Source organism: Puma concolor, chromosome D2 (assembly GCF_028749965.1).
Source record: "Puma concolor isolate L17-30 chromosome D2, mPumCon1.1.hap2, whole genome shotgun sequence".
NCBI lineage: Eukaryota > Metazoa > Chordata > Mammalia > Carnivora > Felidae > Puma > Puma concolor.
Genome location: NC_141677.1, coordinates 9467770 through 9490751, shown reverse-complemented (window position 1 = coordinate 9490751; position 22982 = coordinate 9467770). Strand labels below are relative to the sequence as shown.

General features: G+C 39.4%; 1 protein-coding gene and 1 long non-coding RNA gene across 4 annotated transcripts in view; one reads left to right on the top strand and one right to left on the bottom strand.

Annotated features, from left to right (window-relative positions):
* The window catches only part of CHRM3 (cholinergic receptor muscarinic 3), a 524164-nt gene that overhangs the window by 179712 nt on the left and 321470 nt on the right, over nucleotides 1-22982 (top strand). The gene's annotated exons all lie outside the window — the stretch shown is intronic.
* On the bottom strand, nucleotides 11240-21536 carry LOC147575768 (uncharacterized). The gene is made up of 4 exons (XR_015241530.1): nucleotides 21394-21536; nucleotides 21041-21180; nucleotides 13205-13329; nucleotides 11240-12880 (listed from the first exon to the last, which is right to left on the bottom strand). It is a non-coding gene; the product is annotated as an uncharacterized LOC147575768 (long non-coding RNA).

Sequence of the window (22982 nt, the reverse complement as noted above, 5' to 3'; positions counted from 1 at the left end):
CTGTTGTGAATGAAGAGAGAGAAATTACAAGTCTTAATAATGCCCAGGGGCAACTGAAATAATTCATATTATTGTAATCCTAATCTTTTATAAGAATGTCAGAGGAGGAAACCAGAGTATTTTTGACTTACTGGGTTTCTGAATTTGTTGGATCTCACCACATCTCATTTTCTAGAGAAAGTAGAACACCTTTGAGAGTAATGATCAGCTTTGCATCACACCCAGGACACAGAGTTAATTCTGACTTCTGATTTAGGTCACTGTAGACATAGGCGTGCGTTACAAGTCCTGGATGCTTTGTGGTGTCTTGTAAAGGGATTTGTGTTTCCTCTTAGGGTGAGCCAGTCGTTTGGGTTCTAAGCTAAAATCATCCTTTCTAGAGACTGGAAAAACTATAGGCTGTCAGAGCCAGAAAGGTGGCTGGTCTGACTCAGACAGCTGTGCTCAGTGACACCCATGTACAGTCACTAGTCACCAGCCGCATGATAGCATCCTGAATCGGGAGAGGGTGTGCAGTCCCACAGGCTGTGTACAATTTACAGTTTTTAAACACACACACACACACACATTTTAATGATTTTTGTTGTGACAAAAAACCCACATAATATTAAATTTACCACCTTAACTATTTTCATGTGATGGTTCAGTTTTTAAAAATGTTTATTTATTTATTTTGAGAGAGAGAGAGTGTGTGAGCAGGGGAAGGGCAGAGACCGAGAGAGAGAGAGAGAGAGAGAGAGAGAATCCCAAGCAGGCTCCATGCTGTCTGTGCAGAGCCCCACACGGGGCTTGATTCCCAAACCATGAGATCATGATCTGAGCTGTAACCGAGAGTCAGAATTTTAGCTGACCAAGCCCCCATGGAGCCCTCAGTTGAGTTTTATTCAGTACAGTCACATTGTTTCTCCACCCACCTCTAGAACTTTTCATCCTGCAAAACTGTAGCTCCATACCCCTTGAACAGTGACTCCCCATCCCCTCCTCCTCCTAGCCCCTGGCAACCACCATTCCACTCTCTGCATCTCTGAATTTGGCTTGTCTAAGTACCTTATAAAAATGGAAACATACAGGTTTTGTCCTTTTTGTGATGGGATTATGCTACTCAGCTTAATGTCCTTTCCGTTCATCCATGTATATAGCCTGTTTCAGAAGTTCCTTCCTTTTTTAGAGCTGAGTAGTATTCCGTTGTATGGATATACCACATTTTCTTTATCCATTCATTCTGGGAGACTAGACTTCTCCCCTCATCCTACGCCCCTCCTCCCAGGGTCTGTAGTTAGTGGCAATTATAAGTGAAATTGTGATGTTTAGAAGAGGTACTTGAGATTATTTTGGGAAGTGTTATCAGAAAGAACATTGAAATGACCCTTATTTTAAAGCAAGGTTGAGAGAAGTAACTGGTGAGAGGTTTGGTCCACGATGAGGGAATAATGAAAGTACACAGTGTCTGCACAGTTACTGTGGGCCACACGTGCTTCGATGCAGCAAAGAGACCAACAGGGCACCTGGGCGGCTCAGGCAGTTAAGCGTCCAACTCTTGATTTTGGCTCAGGCCATGATCTCACAGTTCGTGAGTTCGAGCCCCAAGTCAGGCTCTGCACTGGCAGTGCGGAGCCTCCTTGGGATTCTCTCTCTCCCTTTCTGCCCCTCCTGTGAATATTCCCTCTCTAAATAAATAAATAAACTTAATAAAAAAAAAAAAAAAGACCAACACCTCCTCTTTGTGACCCTCTGAACAACATGCCTTGTGCTCGCAAACACGCACCAGCAAAGAGTAAAGAGTAAACACATAGAGATTTTACCTTTAAAGATAAGTTACTTATTTCTCGATATAAAACATTTCCAGGGGAAAAATTATCACAAACAGTTCAGAATTTTCAAGACCATTTGAGATCTTTAAATTGAAACTGACATATTAGAAACTTCATTGGTTTGTGATTCCTCCTCTAAATTATTTTTTAATGTTTATTTTTGAATCAAAGAGAGCATTCAGGTGGGGGAGGGGCAGAGAGAGAGAAGGTCAGAGGATCCAAAGAGGGCTCTGCACTGACAGCAAGGAGCCTGATGTAGGGCTCCAAGTCGTGAACTGCGAAATCATGACCTGAGCCAAAGACGGACACTTAAGCCACCGAGGTGCCCCCTTTTAATTTAATCTTATTTTTAAAAATTTTTTAACGTTTTTTTTTATTTTTGAGAGAGAGAGAGAGAGAGAGAGAACGAGAGGCAGAGGGGCAGAGAGAGGAGACACAGAATCTAAACAGGTTCCAGGCTCTGAGCTGTCAGCACAGAGCCCAACGTGGGGCTCGAACTCACAAACCATAAGATCATGACCTGAGCTGAAGTCAGAGGCTTAATTGACTGAGCCACCCAGGCGCCCCAATTTTAATTTAAAATGAGAAACCGTTCCCTATTCATCTACATCTTGAAAAACATAGTGGAAAACAAGCTGTTTAGAGAATATTCATAATGAATGCAGTTCTCACATCTGAGATAAGGATGGGCCAAACCTGCAGGCCAGCTCCGTTGGGATTGATGCACGATCTTCCCATGCAAGGGGGTCACGTTCCGGGTGTTGTCACCACCACATGCACCACCCTCTCCCCTGCCTCACAGTTAAAGAGTGACGGGTTATACAAATTCTTAAAACTGTTAACAACGTGCACTTGGGTTTTGGAATAATGATTGCTTCTGAGTACAAACTGTTTACTAACTTTGGCATTGGTACCTATTCTGTTATAAAATTCTGCATAAAATTCACCACGTTTGAATGTTACATTCTAAATTTTTTTTTGCCCAAAGCGTGCTTCCTGTCGGATTTATATATTAGTTGCCATTTCCAACGTGCCCCAGCCATGCATCATCCTGAAGGAGGCAGGTCTCATTTACAGCATCCTCACTTTCCTGTCAATGGCACTCACCTAAAGTGCCCATCACGGGTATTCTGACCCCTCAGGAGAATCATTACAGTTCTAGCAAAACCCTGTTCATGAAGGAAATGACAGACTTATTAATGTGAAGACATTAATATGTGAGAAGGCTTATTATGTCATTCTTCCCAAGGGTATGTGCATTTTTATAACGATCAATGCTTTCGGCCTGAGGAATAGAACGCTTGTGGTTGGATTTTGGGTATCTGCAAGGGACCAAAGAAATGAGATTTTTCTTTTAAGATGTAAACTCTGGAATACCCCTGAAATCAGATCACAAAGATGGTTGTCCTTATGGAAGACCAGCTAATTCTTTTGACAAGTTACAGTATCTTACGGTCGCATCTGTGGGTGCAATTATAGTAAATACATTTCTGACTCTGTGTCTTGTGGCTTTGCAGTTCCTGGTACAAGAAATGTTTGTGCACATTTTTGTATGTTTTCAATTAAATTTCATATTTTTATATTTACCAGAAACATTCCCTGAGTTTCACTGATATATATATATATATATCAATATATATCAATATCAATATATATATCAATATATATCAATATAAATATATATATATCAATATATATAAATATCAATATATATATCAATATATGTCAATATCAATATATATATCAATATATATATCAATATATATTAATATCAATATATATATATCAATATATCTATCTATCTCTATCTCTATCTATATATATATATATATCCGTGAAACTCAGGGAATGTTTCTGGCATATATATATATATATATATATATATATATATATATATAGTGCATCTACCTCAGTGATACCACTTTGTTCCAAAAAATAAAGTCAATGATGCACCTTACTGGTATTATTTAACTCTGAATAACTGGACTTTTTCCAAAAGTCAAATCTATCAATAAAGGTCAGAATCTACTAGCATGGTCAACATTCAAATGATGATGCTGCGGAATCAGAAGGACATTCAGCAGAAGCAGTCTTTCGTATTTTAATTCAATGATACTGTTTTTGTCATTAGTATATGACTTCTTATGTGACTATCTTGAAAATGACCTGAATTACCAGAATGGATAGAGAGGGGTGGGTAGGGTTTTATAAAATGAATCTCATTATCCTGGGTTAAGCTCTTTACTAAATACCATCTTTTCAGCAGTTCCAAAGCCCAGATAAATTTCAAAACCACCTCAAGAGCATTTTACACGAAGAGACCACCAGGATTCAGCCCGGAGACCTGACCCAGAATTTCCTGGTCTCCTACCCAGAATGCATGGTTGAAATTGGTTCCCTAAGTGATTCCCGTGCTTCCAGATCAACACCAGTGGGGGCTACTGAGAACCATTGATGTACAGCTACCCCCATTCAGGAAACTTGAAGAGACTTGGATGTTTTCATCCCCGTTTTCTTGAGTAATGAGATCCTATTGACTTTGCATTTTAAATATCTCACTGTCTCGTTATTATATTTATGAGCGTGAATGTCTCACCACTTGTCTCCAATAAGAGACTTGAATTCTATTCTGGCATAATTTGAGCATTTATGAAATAGCTGTTGAATGAATGATAAAGTGGCTGAATGAAGGCATCAAGACAGGCCTTATTAAATGCTTTTCTGGCCCCAGGTTTTATTTTATCCCACACTTCCCTAAATTACCAATCTTCCAAGCCTAACAAAGAAAGTGTTGAAATTAGTTTGACATGTACTATCTTATTAAACCCATAGTGGTCCTTAGGGATTCCCCAGTCTCTTTTCATGATGTCCTTTACTATGCTAATCTGTTATAGAATCATTTCTGGAATATCAAACAGATTAGTCTCAATATTTGGAAATGACACTGCTTTTGGGGAATTGGAACAGCATGTATAATTTTCCAGAGCCATTGGAACTCTTGATGTTCCGTATATGGTTTTAAAGGTCACCAGTCACAGCTAAATATTCTTACCTGTGGATTCTTCAGTGCCTATAAAGGTATTTCACCGGAGGCAAGGATAGTAGATTTTTCCCTTGGAGCAGCCTGTGTAATCCCTGCTTTCGTGTAGCTGACTTTGAATTTCATCTTAGCAATTTTCACATACACTTAGGAGCTCATTTTTCTTGACAGAGAAGACAAAAAAAAAAAATACATTAAAAGCTGGAGATGTTTTAGTCTCTTCCACTTTCACTTTCTCATCCAGTAACACAACCCGATTGTCCAGAAGCAGTCCGTGCGAGCTTTCTTACTCCCGAGGTAATTCTTCTAGCCTTTAATGAGAGTTGTGCCCTATAACTTATTTTGAATTTTAGATCTTCTAAATTGTTTTTATCAGTCTTTCCTAATAGTTAATACTTGGTACTCTAGGGCAGGCATTGCTGTATTTTATACTTCTGTATGAACTTATATATCTTCCCCAAAACACTAGGAGATAGGCAACTGTGGTTATCACCATATTGTAGAGGAGGAAACCAAGGCACAGAGATGTTAAGTGATTTGTCCAGGGTCCTACAGCCCAAAGATACTTGAGTTGAGATTTGAATTCAAGCAGCCTACCTCCAGTATTCCTTAAAAAAATTTTTGTTAATGTTTATTTATTTTTGAGAGAGAGAGAGACAAAGTGCGAGCAGAGAGAGAGGGAGACACAGAATCCGAACCAGGCTCCAGGCTGAGAGCTGTCAGCACAGACCTCGATGGGGGGGTCGAACCCACGAGCTGTGAGATCAGGACCTGAGCCGAAGTCAGACGCACAACCAACTGAGCCACTCAGGCACCCCACAAGCCCCAGTATTCTTAACCACTATGCTGAGGACACTATGCTGTCCTCAGTTATGTGCCCTTTGTCCATATATTTTGTCCATAGTTTGGTGCTGTATGGATTCAGTGAAGATTATTGGATGCATCCACATCGCTTCTGTTAATTACCTACCCCTCCTCTGTCACTAAGGGGATTTGTGAATACACAGATGACATTCTTTCTCCCCATATTTTAAACCCAAGTCTCTTTGAACCAGGAACTAGACTGTGCTCTTCAGGAAACAACGTGCACTCGTGCACACCAACACATTGTTAGTTGAAACGAAATTGACTAAATAAATATATTCAACTGAGTATTATGATCAGTTTCCATGTTTTCTTTTTTAATCAAATTATTAAGATGCTAGTATCTAACAAGGAAGGAGACTAAAATTCCTCCTTGCTGTTCTCACTTGGTGACTATTTATATAATATTCTATTTTGGCAAAGAGTTTAGTGACTGTTTATGCCTTGTTGGAAAGTCACTCTTAGATTCTCACTCAACAAAAGAAAAAACTGTTAAATGATTGATTTGTAGTCATTGAGAGGTTATCAAACCTGACAGCACAGTTGAATGTTTCTGCTCTGATTTTCAGACCCAGTGTCAGCATATCCACCTGTGCTCTCTCCCTGTTGTCACCTGTATGTGAGATTAGATGCACCGCTTTGCCAAATATATTTACTATTTATATACTACATACTATATATATACTCTGTATATATATACTATATGTTTATATGTATATACTATATATATATGTTCACATTTGTTATACACAAGTTAAGAACTTTGATATGATTTTAACATGTGGAGGTTTTCAGTGAATGTGCTTCCTCGGGTTGGCTTTTTTAGATGAACATATCTCTCTGTTGGAACAGAGTTCCTTACCTCTAGGGCATTTCACTACCAAACATAGGCCTTTGGGGTCATACTCTGAGCACTTGGCAGTGACCCAGGGACATGGCCCTTTACACAGACCTCAAGTACTCCAAAGTTGTGGTTTATCACCTTTTTTTTAACCCTCTCAAGATGGCCCTTGCTGTTCATTTTAATTAAGGATTGTTTGGTAAGAAATTATTATAGGAACCACGTAGTAACTCCACAGAACTTGTAGTTCTATATGTGTGGTTTTGTTTCTCGAACGAGAATATTAGTAATGAGGAGGAAGAGGAATATGGTGAGGACTTACAATGAAAAAGGTACCTTTACCAAATAAACTGTACTGCTCAAAAAAAAGTTCTTATTTAAATTTTAAAGCATTGTTATGAAGGAGATATGGTTATCCTTCTGTTTCAGAGGGAGAAATCAAAGCTTAGAGGGTTAGACGTTGCTTAACATCACACAACTAGTCAGTGGCAAAGATGGGATTTGAATCCAGGCCTGTCTGATACCAACACTCTCTTCTTAAGGAGAGTTACTGCTGAGACTTGCCTGTTTGTGCGTGCGTGTGCATGTGTATATGCGTGTGCATGTGTGAGTGTGTGTATCAAATGCTTACTGAGTTTCCATTGGGTAAATATTTATTGAGCACCTGCAAAGCCAGACTCCCTGTACTGGTCACCCTGTACTGGTGGATACGGACATGATGAAGGCACAATCATTAACTGAACACAATTCACCGTGGTTAACCATGTGTTGAGTGATCTGTGGGTGACCAGCTCTATGCTAATGCTTTAATTACATGATCTCATTTAAAGCTCACAGTAACCCTAAAAGTTAGGTAATATCCCATGCTATAGATGATGGAACTGAGGTTTAGGAGATTAAGTTAGGGCGTTATTCAAGTTCAAGGCTTGGACTTAGGTTGCCTAATTCCAAAGCCTGTGCATCTATTCTGTGCGTCTATTCACTTTGCTATTCTGTAAAGAAATTAGGAGAAACATTTTGATACTTTTCACTATATACAGTGCAGTGAAAATAAATTCTACAAATGGTTTGTAATATCTTTCTTTTTATCCTTTTTCATCTCTGCCATAATGTTGTCACAATAATATAAAAGCATACATAGAAATGAATACATATAACTATCCAATATTTGTAGGACTTTTTAACCTAACCGCTTTGCAAGTAGATGTCACTTAAATAACTAAAATTTTGAATTTCTTTTTTTTTTTTAATTTTTTTTTCAACGTTTATTCATTTTTGGGACAGAGAGAGACAGAGCATGAACGGGGGAGGGGCAGAGAGAGAGGGAGACACAGAATCGGAAACAGGCTCCAGGCTCTGAGCCATCAGCCCAGAGCCCGACGCGGGGCTGGAATTCACGGACCGCGAGATCATGACCTGGCTGAAGTCGGACGCTTAACCGACTGCGCCACCCAGGCGCCCCTAAAATTTTGAATTTCTTGAGCGAGAGCACAGTAAAGGTAGATTGTGTGCTGAGTGAAACCATTTGTGTGCTACAAACATAGGATACTCTTGGGTAGTATAAATTATGCCAGCCTGCCAACCTTTATGACTTTTTCCTCTGTGCTCTAACTACCCTGAAAATGTCATACTAAAGAGGATTTAGACTGCACCATCAGCTTAGAGAATTAGCAGGCTTACTTTGCTAAAAACACTTATTTTTAATCAATATATTGTCTCATTCAAAAAAATGAACCATCTCTGTGGAAAATAAGGAGGTCCATAGTACTTACCTTTTTAGTGTTTGAGTTTTTTTTTTAAGTTTATTTATTTACTTTGAGAGACCGAGAGCGGGAGATGGGGCAGAGAGAGAGGGAGAAAGAAAATATCAAGCAGGCTCCACACTGTCAGTGCAGAGCCCGACACAGGTCTCGAACTCCGGCACCACAAGATCAAGACCTGAGCCAAAATCAAGAGTCGTCGGTCACTCAACCGACTGAGCCACCCAGGTGCCCGAGTATTTGAGTTATTTTATCACAAACTCGGTTTTCTACCTGTAGAATCATTGTTCACTCAAGTGGAAAATCTCCCAGTTGAGAGCCCATGCACAGTGCAGCTTCGGTTACCAGCCACGTGCCCCTGGCTCTCAAACAATTTCTCTGGATGGCAAAGATGTTCTGGGCTCCAGAATGGTGCATCCTACATTTTATTGCACATCACCCTTTGCATTCTGCAGGCATCTCAAACATACCACCTCTCAGACTAAACATGCTTTCCCCCTCCAGCCTCTGAAATTCATCTTCCCAATGCCGTCCAAGTCCGTGCCATCATGGTCTGTCACCTGAGTTACTGAAACAGCACTGTAGCCTGCCCCCTAACTAAGTCATTCCCCTCTGGAATCTGTTCTTTACACAGCAACTAATGGGAACCTTTAAAATCACATGGATCTTCCTGACGGGTTCAAGCTGTGAATTCTCTCAGAAGTCTTGAGTGTCTTCCATTGGGATCAAGTCCTATGGCTTTTATTTGATTTGCAAGACACCTTCTGATACCTTACCTGGCAAGCTCTCCAGAGTCCCCATAAGCCACTCTTGTCTTTTCCTGCTACCTCTCGAGAGGCTGCATGTCTCTGGGCTTCTCTGGCATGAGAGCTCACTCACACCCACGCCTCCACTCAAGCTGGCTCACTGGGCTGGCTAGCTTCTCCCCTGTCACCCTTTCAGTGAGCCTCTGCTCACTATGGACCATGTGACTTGCCCACACCACCACTCACCACACTTTAGTTCATAGTTCAGTGCCTATTTTTCCTGGGAGAGTGAAATTCTATGAGGGCAGGTCTCATGTATGAATGAACCATATGGAAACCAGTATGTTAATACTATTTGTAGTATTTTATATTAAATATGCACAGGTATTTGTTTATAGCTTAATCATGAATGATTCATTGAGTTTATAAAACATGGAAGCAGTGGAATATATCATCAGTCTAAAAAATGCTTATATTTACTAAGTCTTACTGAATGCTAGGCATAAGAAAGAATGCATTTGTTCAAAAAGTATTTAGTAAATGCTCTGCTATGCCTCAGACTGTGCTAAATATAGCAGGTATAAGGCACAGTGTGTGTCTTCAAAGTTTTGGACAATGTAGTTGAGAAGATAGGACACAGACACAAAGAAATGGTAATGTAGGTCAATTTAGTATAGGGGTACTAAGTCTCAGTATCTATTTTTACTGGTTAATTACTTAGCCAAGAATTACTTTGAAAGTAATTTCACAATTTTTGGATTGTTCTTCTCTCCCTTTCTCCTCCCTTTCACCCCCTTTTCTGAGCAGTAACGTAAGATTTATTTAATTCCTCTCATTTGGCATCATGACAGTATAAAGTCATCAGTGTAATCACCATAAGAGGACTTTGTTTTAATTTTTATCACCCAGCACATTTTTATTGTCAGAATGGTTACTAATCGTTCATTTTTATTTACTCTAGCTGGGGAAGTTTTGCAAAAATCTTGTGACTATTTAGAAAAAAAAAAATGTTTGGGGCTCCTGGGTGGCTCAGTTGGTTAAGCATCCAACTTCAGCTCAGGTCTTGATCTTGTGGTTCGTGAGTTCGAGCCCCGCGTCGGGCTCTGTGCTGATGGCTCAGAGCCTGGAGCCTGTTTCAGATTCTGTGTCTCCCTCTCTCTGACCCTCCCCCGTTCATGCTCTGTCTCTGTCTGTCTCAAAAATAAATAAACGTTAAAAAAATTTTTTTAAAGAAAAAAAATGTTTTAAATTATGGGTTCCCTCCTAGCCTGCTGCCCAGTGGACACACCATAGACTCAAACCTTATGACTCCATGAAGATGAAGAAGCCTTGGGTAGTAGACAAGATCTGCTTCTGCCCTTGCCAACTGGCCCCAGAGCCCTCCTTCCCCCTCCCAGACCATGCTCAGCACCAGAATGTCAAAGCCAAGCTGTGTTTCTCTCAGGTTTGATTAGAATAGCCATCTGGGTAGCTGATATGGAAGACACAAAAATACTGATGATTAGTGTCTATTTCAAATTCTTGGGCTCTTGAGATTTTTAAAAATAACCATTATTTTATAGTTTTGTTAAGCTTAATTGAAATATTTTAATAGTATGCTTCAGAGCCTCTAGAAGAAGAGAGAAGGTAAGGGTGAACATGAAATCGTCTAAAAAAATGCTATGATATACATCAAATCAGAAGCTGCTGAGAGGGGTAAAACCTTGTGTTGAGAAGAGAGTCAGGAAGATCTAGGTTTAGAGGATTCTTGTTCCTGTTCAGATTGAGCCCCAGAAAGTGTCACCTGTAGTGACACCTTCTGTCCTCAGTTCAAGGTGCATTCCTCATAATTCGTTCAAAATGCCAGTTGGAAAAACGTCTGTCGGTTGTGTGGGCATTGTGTTGACCAGCAATATGTAAGTTGTCTTCTCTGATAGTCTAGAAGCTCATTAAGACCTAGAATTCATATATCAGATACCAGTGTTATAATTCTAAGCTCAGATTATTTTGTGAACGTTTGCACTTGGTTCTGGTTAGAATAATTCAAATAGGCCCATGACTTACAGCCATAAGAGGCGATAGTTCTTCATGAAATCAACCCAATAAAAGTTGAAAAATGACCTACATGATTGGAGACACAGTGTACATATATAGATCTATGCATACTTTCAGTCATAAATTAACAGGAAAATGCCGAAAAACTTTGATACTAAAAGGATGATAAACTGGACATGTCATTTGAGTAAGAGTCACTGAGAGTTCCTGTCTCGTGATTATCCAAATGTGTTGTCTGGGAGAAAAAAATAGGTGTTCAGGACCTTTGTGAGGGTCAACCGGCTGGTCAGGACTATAGGGTATTTTGTTTGGTGATAGGAGAAAGAGATTGGAAGCTGAGGTCAATAGGCAAAGATTTTGAGCAGCATATCTAACATTAGTAAAACAAAGACCAAGACAATTACAGGAAGATAAGATGTGATGTATTCATGGACTGGGACCTGGGCAGCCCTTAGCAGTTCGGAGGTATGTAGGAGAAACACCTTGCCTTTGGTCATGTTGTCATCAAAAGCACCCATGTCCGCCTTTCCCTAAGCAGCAATATTCAAGAGTAAACACTGAGCTCAATGGGTCCAGTGTAGCCTGCATCTAACGATCACAGTTGAAGGTGGCTATAAATGCTTGGCAAGCCGATCTTTCCTGATTTGCAGGCTGAATGTTATGAAAGCCAGTGGAGAGTTGTAGTTCAAGAAGTCCTTGTGCTTTAAGAGACACAATATGAATTCTAAACGGCCACATCAAGATTAACTCGGTCTGTAAACTGGTCACCACTTCCTTTTAAATCTTGCACAGGATGCATGGAGAAAGGAAAAGGACTCAGTGTTCATGTGCCCTTGCTTCCACTCTAAAAAAAAAAAAAAAAAAAAAAGGTTTTCCTTTATGATGTCGGTTTTATTTATTATTCCCAGTTTCGAGACGGGAATAGTTAAGCCCAGGGGCACAGTCTTGCTAGGGGAACTCAGCTAATCAATCGTGATGCAAATCTTGATCTGATGAAGCAGCGTTCCATCCACTTTCCACCCTCCATGCTCCATAGGAATCATTTCTATCTAAACTGCTGTGCCTCAGGAAGTAGACAGGCCCAGAGACCCTGTGAATTGATGTGATAAGATGTTTAGATTGTTCATAAAACAGTATCTGAGGCCAAGCCGAGTCGGAACTGATGGAAAGTTATATAGTTTTTTTTTGTTGCCATTTCTTAGTGGATTTCAGCCCTGGAATTACACCAAAGCCTATTAATATATAACTGTGGTCCACACAGCCACAAGGTCTTTATGCAAAAACTGCCGAGGTTAACTCGGACTGCAGTCTATTTTTTGCAGCATGGAAGTTTCTCAAAGCAAATGTCGGGGCTTTGGATACTCATACGAATCAAAACACAGGCAGAAATAAAATTATAGTTACCTCTTAGAACCAAAATTCAAGGCCAGAAAATAATCCCCTTCCCATTCTTCAATGTCTCAGGGAGATTATTCTTAAATTCGCCATTAATTTATTTAGAAATTATTCAGGTGTTCTTTGAGAAACACTTCAACGCTTTTCATTATATATTTTGGGATGTTATAAAGCAGATATGCTTCATGCTTCCTTCTTATTTCTGTGTGAAGATTATAACTTTGGCACTCAAGGGAAAAAAAATGTGCTAGGAGGCTTCTTAAATTTTTGGAGTAAGTTAAAATCATTTTCTTGCACTTTCTGAGATACATAATGAGCTGCAGCCAGTTCTACGATTGGTCCTGGAGGTTTGTGGTGCTGGTATATTGCCTCTTCTTTCTAGATTCTGTCTGGTAGACAGGAAGAGAAAAAGGAAGGTGAAAGCTTAAGTTTTATTTAGGGTGGATATTGGCATCTCCCAACACAGGTCTTTTTGGTGAAGTTGGATTTGAAAATATGACTAATGGAGAAATCTGGGGCTCCTACTAACTTCTGAGGGCTGTACCTTTCTGGGCTTGTAGAGAAAGCTTGGAGCATGTCCTCTCACCTGAACCAGGGGAGGATTGACCTCAGCTCTACCCACCACAGTCTGTCACAGGAAGACCAGAGTCAAGCCCCCGAGCCCGGTGTGACCCTCCAGACCCTCCCTCTGGCAGGTGCGCCCTCAGCCTTACCCACAGGTGTCCAACAGAGCAGCCAGTTAGGTCCCGGTTGCTTCCTGCAAGGCTGTGACACTCGCCACAGACAGACATGGATCGGAGGTCAGTTCCCACTTGAGCGGAGAGCTCAGCCCTCCGTCCTGTAAATACCATGCACCAGAGCGATTAGCCTCTTACCAGTCGGTTTACTGCTGCTCTTTTCCTTTTGATGGAAAATACGGTGGAAAGCGAGATAGAAGGATCTCCTCCTCCTACTTCACCCCACCCCCAAACACACACACACACACACACACACACACACACACACACACACCCCAGAAAGAACTTTGCTTCTCATCAAGAAATTCTATTATTTACAGGCCAGGTTGGGACATGAGGAAGCAGAGGGTGGCCTTGGAGTCAGTACCCTGGGGAATTTTAAGCCAGCCATGCAATTAAAATAGTGAGGTTGGCAGAACTGTTTAAATTACCTACAGACACTAGTCTTTATTTTATTTTTCTGTTTATCTGCCTGTCTCTGTGCCCTACACTCCTCCCTTCCTCTCTCCGTTTCTCTAACCCCTAAGCAGCAACAAAGTCATTTTTCCAGGGCTTAATTCAGGAATTATAGCCGCAGTTACAAAAGCGTGTTCTGGCAAAGAGAAACATTTTCTGAGATTCATTTATAAAGAAACTTTCTCTGGGGCTAAGCAACAAAAGAAGCTTCATATTGGCTTAAATTTGACATATCTGATCCACCAATACAGCTTTCTCACAGGTGCTAAGTATACTTTTAGTAGACCGGTAAAACAAACTTCTACATTCTGGTTTTATTTTTTCCATTTTTACTTAAGTACAGAGGTCTCTTGAAGTTTGGTTTTTGAACATTCTATTAGACCCGTAGACGAGCCACACATCTCTGCTCTCTTAATGCAAACCATGTGGCATATTTTTAATTCTATGTGAATACTGCATAAAAACTTTTGAATACATTATGCCATTTTCTAATTTTAAACAAACTTGATTTAAGCATGTATGCAGATTGGTTCATTTGCTAGTTAGAATACCATTCCTGCAGCTCCCAAGGAGTGGATGAGCCTGGGGACAATATTTATGAAACTGTAATCTAGAATATTGATCAGCCCTCACACTGTCTGGTTGAAACTGGTCTTTGGAGATGAAGGTCCTACGTCTGGAAGTGCTTATATACCAGATGGAGGTATTTTTATTATCCTTAACAGAGTGTTGTCTCTAGAATTCATAGACCTCCAATAGGTAGCATAGTGCATAGTATGAGAGAAGCTCAGTAAGCAATTATTGACTGAGTAAAGGATCATCTGTTCGATGTGTGGCTATAATCAGACCCCCACTAGGAGTGTTCAGTCGTGTCTTTTCATTTTCCATTTTCAGATGTTCTATTGCAGGGTGTGAGTAGACAATCATCTTACTTTTGCGAACAAAGGATGATTTTGAAAATCAAAAGGAAAATAAAAGGAAAAAATCAAAAGAAAAATAAAAGGAAAGGCACTGGGATACTTAAAAAAATACATATATATATATATTTTTAGCTCTCTTGTGCTCGTCATGCTCTGAGACAGAGGAATCAGAAGGCCAGCAGTGTACAAGCTGGGGAAAATGCTTCTTTATAACAGCATATTACAAAAAAAAAAAACGCAAACAAACAAAAAACATACAGGCTTTAGCTGTGTAGAGAAGTGGATTGCATATACCCACATGTATACGATAGTTCGCAAGTGCCCGTACAACTTTGTAGAAAAGGAAGTGGGTTTATAAAGCCATCATAGACCTTCAGGTGTTACAAAAAAGCAAAACACTTACTTTATTGAGTTTTTGAAGCACCATTATAAGAGAACCAAACAGTGTATTAACTTACGAATAGTTAATGTACTGATTTCAATGAGGAACCAAATTTAGTATCTACTAACTCACTCAACAGAGTGAAAATAGCCTCCTACATTTGTAGACCTCTCTCTGCCAAAGATGATTCAAGGTACCAAATGCAAGCACCGTTCATGAAAAAAAAAAATCATATATTAGTACATGAAAATTACATAAAACTATATATTTCTGACTTTGTGTCTGAAGTTCTATAGAAGTCCCTGTGAAGTCCATGACTTCAGAAGTAAGACCATTCATTTACAAGTGCCATAAAATACCTTAGTGATAAATATAAAATAATAGGGTCTTTGATTTTTATATGAAAACCACATTTTAGGCATCACTAAATTTTTTTAAATCTTCTATTATTTTATATTTCTCTCTGAGGCATGTTATAATATTTGTATGTAAATGGCCTTAGACCTAAATTCGTGGGTGTGATGGATCCACAAGACTCAAGGTCACCTTCATAGATTATCTGGTCTGTCTGACTCGCTTCCTCGGGTCAAGCAGTGGCCTTGTCCCTAATATGTCAGTGGCCTTGTCAAGCTCAGTCAGAGATGCTGAATGTTTGTAGATGAAATGACTGATTCCTTTTACCTCATACTTTGCCTTCAGTTCATTCAGTGATTTATTAAGTTGATCATTAAAAATCTAGGGGAGCCTGGGTGGCTCAGTTGGTTAAGCATCCGACCTCAGCTCAGGTCATAATTCCATGGTTCGTGAGTTTGAGCCCCGCATCGGGCTCTGTGCCGACAGCTCAGAGCCTGGAGCCTGCTTCGGATTCTGTGTCTCCCTCTCTCTCTGCCTCTCCCCTGCTCGTGCTCTCTCTTTCTCTCTCTCTCTCTCTCCCTCTCAAAAATAAATAAACATTAAAAAAAAATCTTTCAAATGCCCATTATACATCTAGGGATTTCAAGACCAATACAATATCCCCAAGACCTCACAGTTGAGCATAAAAAGTAGACCAATGGGCAAAATGGGCAATACATCTTACCAGTATTATGACCTACATATAAAACAAGATACATTTGGGACACAAAGAAAGGGTGGCCAATTCTCCTTGAGGCAGGGATACAAGTTTACTTAAAGAACTATGTTTTAACCATTTTGCATAAGATGAAACTTTATAATAAAAAAAAATGTCTTTAGGGGTGCCTAGGTGTCTCAGTGGGTTGAGTGTCCAACTCTTGGTCTCATCTCAGGTCATGACCTCACGGTTCTTGAGTTCAAGCCCTGTGTCAAGTTCTGTGCTAACAACATGGAGTCTTCTTGGGATTCTCTCTCCCCACCTCTCTTTCTGCTCCTCCCCTGCTCTGTCTTAAATAAACTTTAAAAAAATGTCTGGATAATTTCATTTTTTACAAAGCAGAGACCAAAAACTTTCCCTGTATCTATTCTGCCTCTCTGACCCTTCTTTTAAGAAATTCTTTATCTCTTACTAAAATTTTTCAGGATGCATTTTTAACTTGAAGTTCCTTAGTTTCTCCAGGGAAGATGGAAAACTGCTGATTGGTATCCCTTATTTAGCAATCTGAATTTTTGGCAGGCTGAATTTGAATTGCTGGATCAAAACCAAAAAGATTAAATATAACAGGAATAAACATAAAATCCTATATTTAAATTTAAAATGTTATCACAGATAAAAGACAGGAGAAGCACTGACTTAAATGAAAAGGTCTGAAGATTTTAGCTGACCGCAAACTTCAGTATAAGCCCATTGTAAGATGTAGCTGCTGAAATCCCAACTCAACCTCTTGTCCACAGTTACTGTTAATGGAAACAGGCTTCATATCACAGTAAGTATTAAGCTCATTATCCCAGGCACTGGTCAGAGCACAGCTGGAAAATAATCCGTTTGGTTCTGTGTGTCACATTTAAAATAACAGAAAACCTGAAAGCTCTGTATGGAGAAGACCTCCCCACATATATCTCTGGAGTAACCTTGGCCTCCATCTTGAATTTCAGTTTCAACCAACTGCCAAGCTTCTGAGTGTGTAGCATCTCGTACTACCCAGTGATACATGGCCTGGTTTGTAACTGTAACAACTCTCCATTGTTCAGTCAGTTCTTCACTCCCAGCAATTTTCAGTCACTTCTCTAAAACTGAATCACTCTTCCTTCCCTGTGACACACTCCTCTCCTTCTGAGGCATGCATCCATTTTAGACACCACTGCTCGAACATCCATCCAGATGGAAAATGTGGTGGTTGTTGTTTTAAAAACACTTTCCCCTGGGCCTCTGCTTTTCTGATATCCCCCGGTCCCCGAGACAGGTGGCTTACACACTTCACTGTCTTGCCCATAGTGTTAATCATCCTGTCCTTTTGTCTCCAATAGATAGTTCACGGCAGAGGTGAAAGAATATGGTTATACCATCTTAGTGGGAGAAAACAGAGACTTATATTTACTACTTAAGATGTGTTCTTTCTTTTCATTTTAAAGTGCCGTAGCAACATTTACCATGCTAGTCTTTATTGAAACAAATAAATAGAAAGATTACTCTGAATGAATATTCTGGAGTTTTCATAACCTCTTAAGTAAATGTATGGACCGTCAGCTCTGAGTTCAGAATAAATAAACATTAAATTTTTTTTTAATTAAACAAAAAGAAAAAGAAAATTTATTCTCAGAAAGCATCATTGCGGTGAAGAGGTTTTGGCCTTTTTCTCTCAAAAATATAGCTAATCTAGAAACGTGCTCTTTATAATTATCTGAGCACAAAGTGATCTACCATGATTGATTGACCTTAAAACTAACATTTTATTCTTCATCCATAATATACCTGCCATTTTTTTTTTCCTTACCAGAAATTGTCAAGTTTTTTGTTTTTCTTTGTGTTTGGATCTTCATTCTAATGCCTGAAGGCCTTGATTTCTCCTTTGGTCTCCAAAATCGGTTTGGGTGTCAAACAAAAGTGATAATTGGATTTGCTTGAGTTATTTCTTACTTTAGTCCATTCCTTTAAAAACATAATAAAGCTCATATATTTTATTTCATTTGCCTGAGATCAATTCTATGATCTGTTTAGTAGGTTGTTATAATTCAATATTGAATTCATACTACCTAGGAAAACTGTGTTAACTTATATTAGAAAGTATAATAACTATGTTAATATCAGTAGCTGCCCCAGCCTTTTCCCCTGTCCATTTTCAAAGACAAATGGCCAGGTTTTTATCTGTTCTCTTATTTCTGTTGATTTCTCTCCAAGAGTGTACTTATGGACCAACTTCTATGCAGAAGGTAACAATTTCAAACCTGTTGCCTCTTTGTAAACTCATCCAAGAGAATATACACCCTTCTTTATCAGGCTCAGAATTTTACCAGAAGCACAACCTGCAGTGACTTGAGGTTAAAGACAAAGAACACTATGACTAGGCCAGCAAGGTAGCATTTCTCCACCAGAAGATACAGTGTCAAACACTCAGGGAACCGCCAGGTTAAGCAAGCATCACTGAAAGGGAGACCTTCATCCAGGCCCAAGGAAAGCAGAAGTCATTAATGCATCTGATATATCACCGCAGTTGATTATAATCTCGTTCAAAAGCAATCCTTAGCACCTATAATCCTTACTTACCGGCACTTGCCATTAAGTTGTAAATAAATCTTCAGAATTGTAATTAAACCCTGATGTTCAAATCCACTGATAAGCAAGTTCCTCATTTACTGCTCTATATAACCACTTTAATTGTGCTCTTAGGTATTTTCCATATTATTAATATGTTTCCCCCTTTTAAGCCATATTAACAGTCATCCAGGCACAGGATGTGTCAGAAAGTATTGTAAAACACGTAAGTGGATCAGCTTTTTCTCCCTTTTCATGTCTAAATTATTTTTGCCAGGCACAAATTATTTCTGCATTCTGTGTTATAACTTGATATTATTAGCTTTAACATTTGGAAATCAGAGGTCACCTGGGTGGCTCAGTCAGTTGAGCATCTGACTTCAGCTCAGGTCATGATCTCACAGTTTGTGAGTTCGAGCCCCCCATCGGGCTCACTGCTGTCAGCACAGACCCCGCTTCAGATCCTCTGCCCCCCTCTCTCTGCCCCTCCCCCCACTTGCACTCTCCCCCAAAATAAACAAATATTTAAAAAAGAAAAGAAAATATTTGGAAATCAGAAGCGAAGGGCTTTTCAATATGACTCATTTGATTTACAAGCACGGGAATAAAAAGTACATTTCTAAAACCAGACAAATTTGATAAGCACAGTTGTACTACTTGGGGAGTTTGTTGACTTTTGTTTAAGGAGACTAAAAGTGGTAGCAACAAAGCTTTTCCCCAAATGGTTGGATTTTCTATATTTGGTATGGATCGTGAGATGCATTGGCAAAGAACACATTTTGCAAGATGTTTGTGTTTATAAGAAGCAGTGTTTGTATCTATACGGGCACATCTCTGTTGTGAATATTAGCAGTGGTACTGTTGTACCTGTGAATTTACTGTTGCAAAATCAACTTGTCATTGGTGTCAAGGTTCACTTAAGTTCAACTCAGTGGTTCAGACTTTTAAGGTGTTTTGAGAATGTATAACTTCAGATACATTTGTGGCCGTTTCTCAGTTTGAGCAAATCCTCACTGTTTCAATTTCAGTAGATAGAATTCCAGTAGCTTTTAAGAAAGACTTTTAAGAAAGGAAATAGTATTATTTTTTTAATTTTTTTAACGTTTATTTATTTTTGAGACAGAGAGAGACAGAGCATGAACGGGGGAGGGTCAGAGAGAGGGAGACACAGAATCTGAAACAGGCTCCAGGCTCTGAGCTGTCAGCACAGAGCCCAACGCGGGGCTTGAACTCACGGACCATGAGATCATGACCTGAGCCGAAGTCGGCCACCCAATTGACTGAGCCACCCAGGCGCCCCAGGAAATAGTATTATTTTGATAACTGAGAGAAGAGTGTGTCTTCAGAAATATCTCCCATAGCTTAAGGTATTCAACTGGACCTCTACTATCTTAATCATTTATTTATATTTTTATAAGGCACAAAACCATTGGATTTATTTAAGTATTTGAAAACCATGTATTTCCAAGATGTTTTGTTCAATCAGAGCATCTCTTTCTTTTTTTCTTTCTTTCTTTCTTTCTTTCTTTCTTTCTTTCTTTCTTTCTTTCTCTCTCCTTTTCTTTCTTTCTTTCTTTCTTTCTTTCTTTCTTTCTTTCTTTCTTTCTTTCTTTCTTTCAGAGAGAGCCATCATGAGTGGGGAGGGGTAGAGGGAGGGAGAGAAAATCTTAAGGAGCCTCCATGCCCAACGTGGAGCCTGATGCGGGGCTCGATTTCACAACTGTGAGACCACGACCTGAGCCAAAAATCAAGAGTCAGACACTTAATTGTCTGAGCCACCCAGTCGCCCCTGTTGTAGCATTTTCTAAACTTCCCTTTTTAATTCTCCAATGCTCTGAACATTGTAGGCTTTTGAAACAATGTTTAATGTTTATCCATTTGGGTGGCAGAGATTAGAATTTTCTTTAGACAAACAAATCTAAATCTATTTTAACCATTTTACTCTAAAATGGCCAAGTTAGTGCCAGGGTGTTTGAAAATTGAATTGTGTACCAGGGGAAATATGTTCTGATATAAACATCAATGCCAAAATTTACTACTATATTCTTCTACTTTCTATTTCCTTAATTTTAGAGTTGGTTTTTAGAATACTAAAAGTCTTTACAAGTAGTCCCATGATTTTGAATACTAAGTCATACCAGTCTGTTGTACTATATGTGACTCATGTTATGTTTAGGAAACAGAACGTTGCCTAAAACATTCAGTGCCTTTATACTAAGAATCAGTGTTAGTTCATGCTTCTTAGTTTTAATTAGAAAAAAAAAATCCTCCTTAAAGTATATTTCACCTGGCTGGATTTACAAAATTCAAAGTTTGAAGTTTTTTATGTGGGCTGTTTTTTCCATCTCTCGTTTCGCTAGACTGTGAGAAGTCACAGAGAAATAAAACAATGTTGAGATAATTCCTACCTTCTTCTTCATTCTTTAAATCCAGTAATTTTCCATCTCTGATTCTACATGAAAAGCGTTCGCAGTTCCTGGGACATTTCAGCTGTTGACACTTTAGGAACTTCCAACTCTGTGTAGGTGTTTTCAAGTAAATTTGAAACCTGGAGGTGGAAAAAAAGCCATATGTCCCTAAAAGTTTTATTTTATTTTTTTGAGTGAAAGAATTGTTGCCAATATGAGAGACAGTCAGCAGCTCGTACGTAAGGAAGGTCGCTAAGAGAACTGAAGTAGAATGTCTATTGTTTAAAAAATTCTGAGCAAAACTAACAAACTCAGAGAATACGACACATTGAAAAATAAAAAAAACTACATACCAAACTATGCTGTTTCTTCTTCATGGATAAAAATTGTACTATCAAAGACAAGTGTATCCCCTGATAAATTTTAATTTCAATTAAGAAGCTGATTGATCGTAAATCGGAAGATGGATCCAGCCCGAATCATCCCATTCTGAGAAGAATCCTTTCTTGCAACAGTGCACACACTGCTGTTCCAGAATGTGAAGCAGCCTCTGAGGAAACGGATGTCATCTCTGTTGCTGATTTTTTAAAGAGATTAAAATTTAATGGATAAGAGGCCCCTAAATGGTTTTTCTTTGAGTGTCTGCACATATATACAGATACTTTGTGTGAGTGTAAGTGCTGCACAAGTGACCGGAATTTTTTTTAAAACAAGATTCAGGACAGAGAAAGCCAAAGAGGCTTCATTTCACTCTGTGCTTCTCTAGGAGGGATTGAGGGGGAATCCAAGAACACGAACCTTTTCACAAAGAAATGAGCTAGGTTCTGATTTTCCAGACAGCTCACGGTTTAAACGGAGGAGTCAAAACAAAACAATAAAATAAAATAAACACAACTGAGTAAATAAAATCAAACCAAGAGACTTTATGGATGAAAATTCAACTATAATTCGCTTCGGTTTATTTGGGGGGAGGGGGTGGAATATTCCTGTCTTTCATCATCCTGCCATCTTGTTATCATCATCAAAATGCATCCTGGGACATTTCCTATGAGTGGACACCCTGCCCTTCCGTGATTCCAGCGTTTTGATTTTTTGTGTGTGTTACAGAAAAATAATGGCACGTTCAGTTTCGTTTCACTGGCTTTATCAAGAGGGCGATGTATTTCAGAAAGCTAAAATGACATACGATAGAACTACCATCAGTAGCTGACCTGTAGCAGATTCTGATCTAGTGGGGTGTTTTGTTGGTTTTTTTTTTTTTCATGACATGACTGAAGTTCCGTTTCTCATCACAATTTGTTTCTAGCTGATACCTTTTGATTTGTTCTTTTTCATGTCCTGTGAAAATCAAGGCAAGGGACTGTAGTGTTGACTTGTGTTTATTCACCCAACTGTCCCTCACCTCACTTCGAGCAGAGAGCCATTTACACTTTAGCATTTCCTTACGTCTCCTTCTGTTTGTGTTTTTTTTTTTTTTTTTTTTTTTTTTTTTGTCAGTAGCATCTCAGGGCTTCTGTAAAAGCCTAAACTTGTTGATGGGGTTTTTGCTACTGTAGGTCTCTGAGGGCAATGGGAAGAGAGCACAAATGATTTGGCAGAGCCTCCCCTGCCCCTGAAATACAACGTTGAGAGTTGGGATCTCTGAGCAGAGGGGTCCCTTGAGTCATTCAGTGGCATTGCCTGGGGACACGGCAAGACTTCCGAGGATGCTCTAGCAGGAGGATGGACTCAGACCTGGGTTCTTAATTGTAAAATCAATTCCTGTACCTCATCATGGCACAGAGCCAGGGGCTCTGAAGGCAAAAGCCAGTGTGGACAGCAGGCAGGACTCAGAGGCGGGGGGCGAGGGGCTCCCTCACGCTTCGGTTCTATGGGAGACACCAGGACCTTGGAAAGGCCCCAGTCATCATTGAGATTGGTATGGTTGTGTTATTGTTATTGC